Below are 7,210 nucleotides of genomic sequence, written 5' to 3' on the forward strand. Positions count from 1 at the left end.
TTGCCTTCGGTTTAAACACCTTGTTTTCTGATGTCCTTGGAGCCATGAGTGCGTTTCCTTTGAAGTTTTCGTTCGTCGTTGCCTTGGTTGGAGTCTCTTTTGGTGTCGCTTACGTTTGTTGACTTGCTTCTGCTGGCCTTGCTGATGGTGCTGTAGAAATCTCGGATGGGCTGCATCGTTGAATGAGCATACAATGTTTGTAGTCTCAGCACAATTTACTGGTGGGATGTAAGCGTGCTCTGCGTCAATAAAAGTAGTAGCCGCCTTTCCGTTTTTAAATGCGAAGCATTTCTTAGCGAACCTCTGGCACTTTGAGCGTTTCTATCTACGTATCTATCTATCTATCTATCTATCTATCTAGCCGCCTACGTCTGGGTGCTCTCATGATCGCCTCTTTAATTTGGTGTAGACCAACATTTGCATGGTAGGGTAAGAGTATTTGACAAATATGATTGCCGGTTCAGGACATGAATAACATTAAAATCCTTTCGCGTACGTCGTCAAGCCCTTTCCACTAGACAGGTGTGGCACATACCCGTTTACCACAGGCCGCGGGGTACGGGTATGCGCCACAAGTGATTGACAGTTTATATCTACCCAGGAACAGCGAGGACAGACAACTTAAATGCTAGATCGTTAAGGAAAACCAACATCGGCAGCGTTGACTGAACGAATTGAAAGAATGAAAATTAGGATCCCAGCCGGAATCGAACCCAAGCATTCTGCGCGGCAATCAGATATTCTACCACTGAGCCACGCCAGGTCTATAAACTCGTTTGGAAAAACAGCATACGCAGGTGTTATATCGGTGCAGCGTCAATTGTGCTTGTGGTGCTGGCTGTCTAATTTTAAAAGAACGCAATAAACACTACATGATAATCCTACGATGTGTACTCCTACGATGCAGGCGTCATATCAGATTAACGTCTGTAGTTCCGGTGTTGGCTCCGCTTTTATAGCAGTCTAATAAAGATTACATTTGTATTCCTATGATTGAGCAAGATATATTGAAGCATCCCTCGACCCCAGAGGAATACATTAACGAAAGTTACATATGATATCCACATAACCGCACCGTAAAGTGCACTTCGTCCGCCAGAACGACGCAGTCTCCTCTTCATTTCTTACGAGGCTGGGCGATGGCCTCATGCTGACTGAGGATGATGCCAGATTGATTGACAGCCGCTTTGTGGATTAGGCTACGTAGGCCACATACGCCCAGGTAGCCTACGAATACGACAAACATCAGCCACTGAGGTTGGTCTGCGTAGCACTATCCAGGCTTACCAGCCTCGACGGCCTATACCTCACCAACGCGAAGGCTGGCTTCAGGTTCCGACATGTCGCCGGCTCTGTCGACAGACAATTTGTTGACGAAATGACCGAGGCATCCACGAATTCCAACAGCTCTACTATACCACATACTTCATTACACATGGACCTCTCGTCACCACGATCACGACCGGATACTATAACAAGTCATGACCAGCTGCTGGTGCTCATTGATCACGGTGATGACGCCTTTGTTCAAGAACTGTCAAGAACTTCTTCCACACATGCACACGGGTTCGTGAAACGTGCGTGTGTTCTCGGGACACGTATAAGCACTACATATTGTTACGGGGAGAATATATTTACAATATATATACAGGGAATAAACTCAGCGGCTGGCAAGATGGCGCCCAGCTTGCAGGGTCTGTCAACGTCGTCTTTCTTGTCTTCTTCGTTGTCCTTTTTAGCCCGTTACATTATTTCCCGGCGGCTGAAGCACCGACCCGGTGCTCATCAGGAGGCAGTCGAGTGGTAGGGCTTGAGCCGCGTAACATGAACTACGTCAGTGCGAGGGTGAACGACGGTGGGGTCACTAGGGGCGATTTCGTAGGTGACGTCGGTCACCTGGCGTAAGATGCGGTAAGGACCTGAATAGCGTGGGAGTAACTTCTCGGAAAGTCCCAGGCGGCGCGTGGGGGACCAAAGCAGAACCAGATTGCCGGGCGCGTAGTGGACGTCACGATGATGGGCGTCATATACACGCCTCTGGTTTTCCTGCGAGTCCGCTAGTCGGCGTCGAGCAACTTCGCGCGCCTCTTGGGCCTTCGTTATTGCCTCCCGAGCGTACTCCGACGTATAACTCAGTTTGGACGGCAGGAGTGTGTCGAAAGGTAGCGTAGGGTCGCGGTCGAACAAAAGGAAGAATGGAGAGAACCCAGCGGTATCGTGTCGAGAAGAATTATAGGCAAAGGTGACAAACGGTAACGTAGTGTCCCAGTCGCGATGATCAGCGGAGACATACATGGATAGCATGTCAGTAAGAGTTCGATTGAGGCGCTCGGTTAGGCCGTTGGTTTGCGGATGATAAGCAGTTGAAAGCTTGTGTTTGGTGGCGCATGAGCGTAGGAGGTCATCAACCACTTTCGAAAGGAAGTAGCTGCCTCGGTCGGTGAGGAGCTGCCGAGGGGCGCCGTGGTGTAGGATGACGTCCTCGAGGAGAAAGTCGGCAACGTCAGTTGCACAGCTAGTTGGAAGAGCCCGTGTGATCGCGTATCGGGTTGCATAATCAGTTGCTACTGCAATCCACCTATTGCCCGCAGTGGACGTAGGAAAAGGGCCAAGGAGATCAACACCCACACGGTAGAATGGCTCTGATGGTATGTCGAGCGGCTGAAGGCGTCCGGCAGGATGGGTAGTAGGTGTTTTCCGTCTTTGACAAAGATCACAGGCAGCAATATAACGGGAGACGTCGCGGTATAGCCCAGGCCAGAAGAAGCGCCGGCGAACTCTGTCATAGGTCCGTGAAACGCCGAGGTGACCGGCTGTCGGCATATCGTGAAGCTGGGCGAGAACAGTCTGACGCAGGTGAGGAGGAACGACGAGTAGTCTGTCGGGGCCGTCAGGACGCATGTTGCAACGGTACAGTACACCATCATAAAGCTCAAACATTCTAAGGGAAGGGTCGGGCGTCGCGGATGTTAGCCTTTGGATGATATCGTGCAAGAAGGTGTCCCGCCGTTGCTCGATTCCAATGTCGTGAAAAGCGGACAGAGAGAAAACGTTGGTAGAAAGGTTGGCCGTAGAACTGTCTGGGGGGTCAACAGGATATCGGGACAAACAGTCGGCATCTTGGTGCAAGCGGCCGGTTTTGTAGACAACTGAGTAGTCGAATTCTTGGAGGCGCAGAGCCCAACGACCAAGGCGGCCTGAAGGGTCTTTCAGGGACGAAAGCCAACACAAGGCATGGTGATCAGTGATGACTGTGAATGGCCGGCCGTACAAATAGGGGCGAAATTTTCCGACTGCCCAAACGAGCGCCAGACATTCGCGTTCAGTAATGGAGTACTTGCGCTCAGCAGCAGAAAGAAGGCGGCTGGCATAGGCAACAACGCGTTCCCGACCTTGTTGTGTCTGGGCCAGGACTGCACCGATGCCATGACCACTTGCATCGGTACGGACTTCTGTTGGAGCTGATACGTCAAAGTGGGCGAGAATAGGTGGAGAGGTAAGCAGTTGTACCAGATTGGAGAACGCATCCGCTTGCTCAGGACCCCAGACGAAGGCAGCGTCTTTCTTGAGGAGCTGAGTGAGAGGGCGCGCGACGTCGGCAAAGTTTTTGACAAAACGACGGAAGTAAGAACAGAGGCCGAAGAAACTGCGAACGTCTTTGGAACAAGTTGGCACAGGAAAATCTTTCACAGCCCGTATTTTATCTTGATCAGGGCGAACACCAAAGGAATCAACGAGATGCCCGAGCACAGAAATTTCACGACGGCCGAAGTGGCACTTGGCCGAATTTAGCTGCAGGCCCGCCTTACGGAAGACAGATAAGATCTTCGATAGCCTTTCAAGGTGCGTCACAAAGGATGGAGAAAAAACGATTACGTCATCCAGGTAGCAGAGGCAGATGGACCACTTGAAGCCATGCAACAGGGCATCCATCATACGTTCAAACGTGGCGGGCGCATTGCACAAACCGAACGGCATCACTTTAAACTGGTAAAGGCCGTCGGGAGTGATAAAGGCCGTCTTCTCACGGTCCATCTCGTCAACGGCAATTTGCCAGTACCCGGAGCGAAGGTCGATTGAAGAAAAATATTGTGCACCGTGAAGGCAATCCAGGGCGTCGTCAATGCGTGGCAGAGGATAGACGTCCTTCTTTGTGATCTTGTTCAAATGCCGATAATCAACGCAAAATCGCCAACTGTTGTCCTTCTTCTTAACAAGTACAACAGGGGACGCCCATGGACTGCTGGAAGGCTCGATGATATTCCGAGAAAGCATTTTGTCGACTTCTTTTTGGATGATTTGTCGCTCAGTATGGGAGACGCGGTAGGGTCGCCGATGAATTGGTCTCGCATCGCCTGTGTCAATCCGATGTTTAACAACTGACGTTTGTCCGAGAGGGCGGTCGCCATGGTCGAAGATGTCCCAAAAGGACGCAAGGAGAGCGCGCAGTTCATCAGCATGTTGGGTAGGTAAATCGGGTGCAATCATCTGAGTTAAGGCACCTTGGTCTGATGGAGTAGTAGGGGAAGGTTTCTCTGCACACGAATCTCTGTCGTAACTTAGAGTTGAAATGTGGCAGTCGGCCGCCGGCATGATTTCCGCAAGTGAAATGCCACGAGGGAGAACTTGTGGACATAGGCCAAAATTCACGAGCGGTAGACAGGAGGCGTTGTCCGTTATGGTAACGAGAGTGTGCGGAAACGCAACGTTTTGCGAAAGCAGGACTTCAAGATTTGGAGACACTATATAGTCACCGTCGGGTACAGGTGGTACAGGTGAGACGCCGACGTAAGTAACTGTCCGTGGAGGAAGGCGAAGGTGGTCTGCGGAACAGAGCCGGCTTGGAGGGCAACCGGGAGGGTCAACAGCAGTAGGTAGAGCGAGTTGCACAACGCCGGCAGAACAGTCTATCAAGGCCGAGTGTTCCGACAAGAAATCAAGTCCCAAAATTAGGTCGTGAGGGCAATGTTCTAGGACGTAAAACATAACCGATGTGTGGTGTCCGGCGACGGTCACACGAGCTGAACACACGCCAATCACGGCAGCTGTTCCACCATCGGCAGTTCGGACCGCAGGGCTTGGGGCAGGAGTAACGACTTTTTTTAGGCGTGTTCTGAGGTCAGCGTTCATAACAGACACGTGCGCGCCAGTGTCAATAAGGGCCGTAACTGGTACACCGTCCACGTCTACACTGATAAGGTTCCGATGTGCGGGCAGGGTCAGTAGAGGATTTTGGCATCGGGTCGTGATTGCAGCATCACCTCTAGGAGCTGCTCCCGTCAGTTTTCCGGAGGTGAGCGCCGGAAGGAGCTTGGGGACGGCGATCGACGAGATGGGGGCGAGCGGGAAAAACGGCGTTGCGGCGAAGGTGAGCGGCTGAGTCGAGTGGGCAAAGAAGTGTCAGGCATGAGCGGCTGTGTTTGCGGCGATGAGCGTGGATTACCGGGAGGAAGGCGATGGGACGGAAAGTAAGGCCATGGTGTCGAGTTAGACCATGAACGGCAGTGACGAGAAATATGGCCTACACGACCGCAGTTGAAACATATTGGCCGGTCGTCTGGTGTGCGCCATTCCGCCGGGTTACGATAACGTGGGGGAGCGGAAAAACGTCGGTTCGGTGTGACAGCAACAGGTGGAGTTGGTGGAGCATATTCATGTCGATGAATTGAGCAGATGTTGTTCAGGCCGACGTTGGCCAGTTCCTGACGTACGACGGACTGGATGAGGGAGACGGTGGCGTGATGGTTGTCGGAGTTGAGGGTTGGTGACGTGAGCGGAGCAGCGGCTTCGATTTCTCGGCGGACAATACGGACAACATCACTGGAACTTTCCGTAGAAGGCAGGCGGGGGTCTTCACAGGTGGATGTAGCAGCCGTGTTAGGTAGGCGTGTAAACTGGTGGAGAACACGGCGGCTCTTAGCTTCCTCAAAGCGCCGGCATTCGGAAATGATGTCTTGTACGGTAGACGAGTTCTTGAATACAAGCAGGTGAAAGGCATCATCTGCTATACCCTTGATGACATGGGCAACCTTATCGGCTTCCGACATCTGCGAATCCACCCTGCGGCACAAAGCAAGCACGTCCTGAATGTACGTAAGGTAGGATTCGGTGCATGTCTGAACGCGAGACGCGAGCTCTTTTTGGGCGGAGCGCTGACGTCCCAGAGGATATAGCTCCCGTAGCTTTTGCTTGCATAACTCCCAGCTGGTCAGCTCTTCCTCGTGCGTTTCATACCAGACCTTCGCGGTGTCGGTTAGGTAAAAGATCACACTGGCCAGCATGAGCGTTGGGTCCCATCGCATACGTACGCCCACACGCTCGTATGTCTTTAGCCAGTCTTCTACGTCAACACTATCGGTGCCCGAAAAGGTACCTGGGTCTCTCGGGGGCTCCAAGATGAGGGTTGACGGCCCGGTTGGAGAACGCACAGTAGCCGCTGAAGGGTCGGCATTGTTGACTTCCGTCGCCATTGAAGAGGCAACTAGGCGCCCGCTGCGAAGCTTCGTCTTGCGTGAAGTTAATACCCCGCACCTTCCACCAAAGATGTTACGGGGAGAATATATTTACAATATATATACAGGGAATAAACTCAGCGGCTGGCAAGATGGCGCCCAGCTTGCAGGGTCTGTCAACGTCGTCTTTCTTGTCTTCTTCGTTGTCCTTTTTAGCCCGTTACAATATCACCTTAACGCTTCTGGTGTTGGTAATACCCACGTTGCCATTGGCAGCGTTACTCAACCGTAAACAAGTGGTTATACAACACACATGCGGCTCTTCAGCATATATATGTGTGCGCATAAAATTTATACAGATCTTTAGTATCATTTTGTAACGTGTCGCTCACTAAAAAAAGTTACGCCAGTCACCTACCCGCCGCATGCTTCGCATAACATCGACTCCCATGGTACGTGGGATCTGCCGAATTTTTATCGTTCAAACTTGTATTGAATAGCGAATCCATAGTGCTTCGACTTTCGGTTGGGTCAATATCTGACGACGACATCGCAACAAACATGGTTTGAGCTGTTTCTGATTCCGAGTGTTTGTCTCTTTGTGGAACAATTGAGCTGAAGACATCTGACGAAAGACTCTGTTCTGGAAGGTCGCGACATGGTTTGGTATTGTGCGGATTCGCCAGCTCGTCCAGAGCGAGTGTAACGATCTTTTGAGGCTTGTCGTCAGGTTCATCGGCAATATTGACGTCAGGTGA

The sequence above is a fragment of the Rhipicephalus sanguineus genome, chromosome 8, assembly GCF_013339695.2.
Source record: "Rhipicephalus sanguineus isolate Rsan-2018 chromosome 8, BIME_Rsan_1.4, whole genome shotgun sequence".
NCBI classification, from domain to species: Eukaryota; Metazoa; Arthropoda; class Arachnida; order Ixodida; family Ixodidae; genus Rhipicephalus; species Rhipicephalus sanguineus.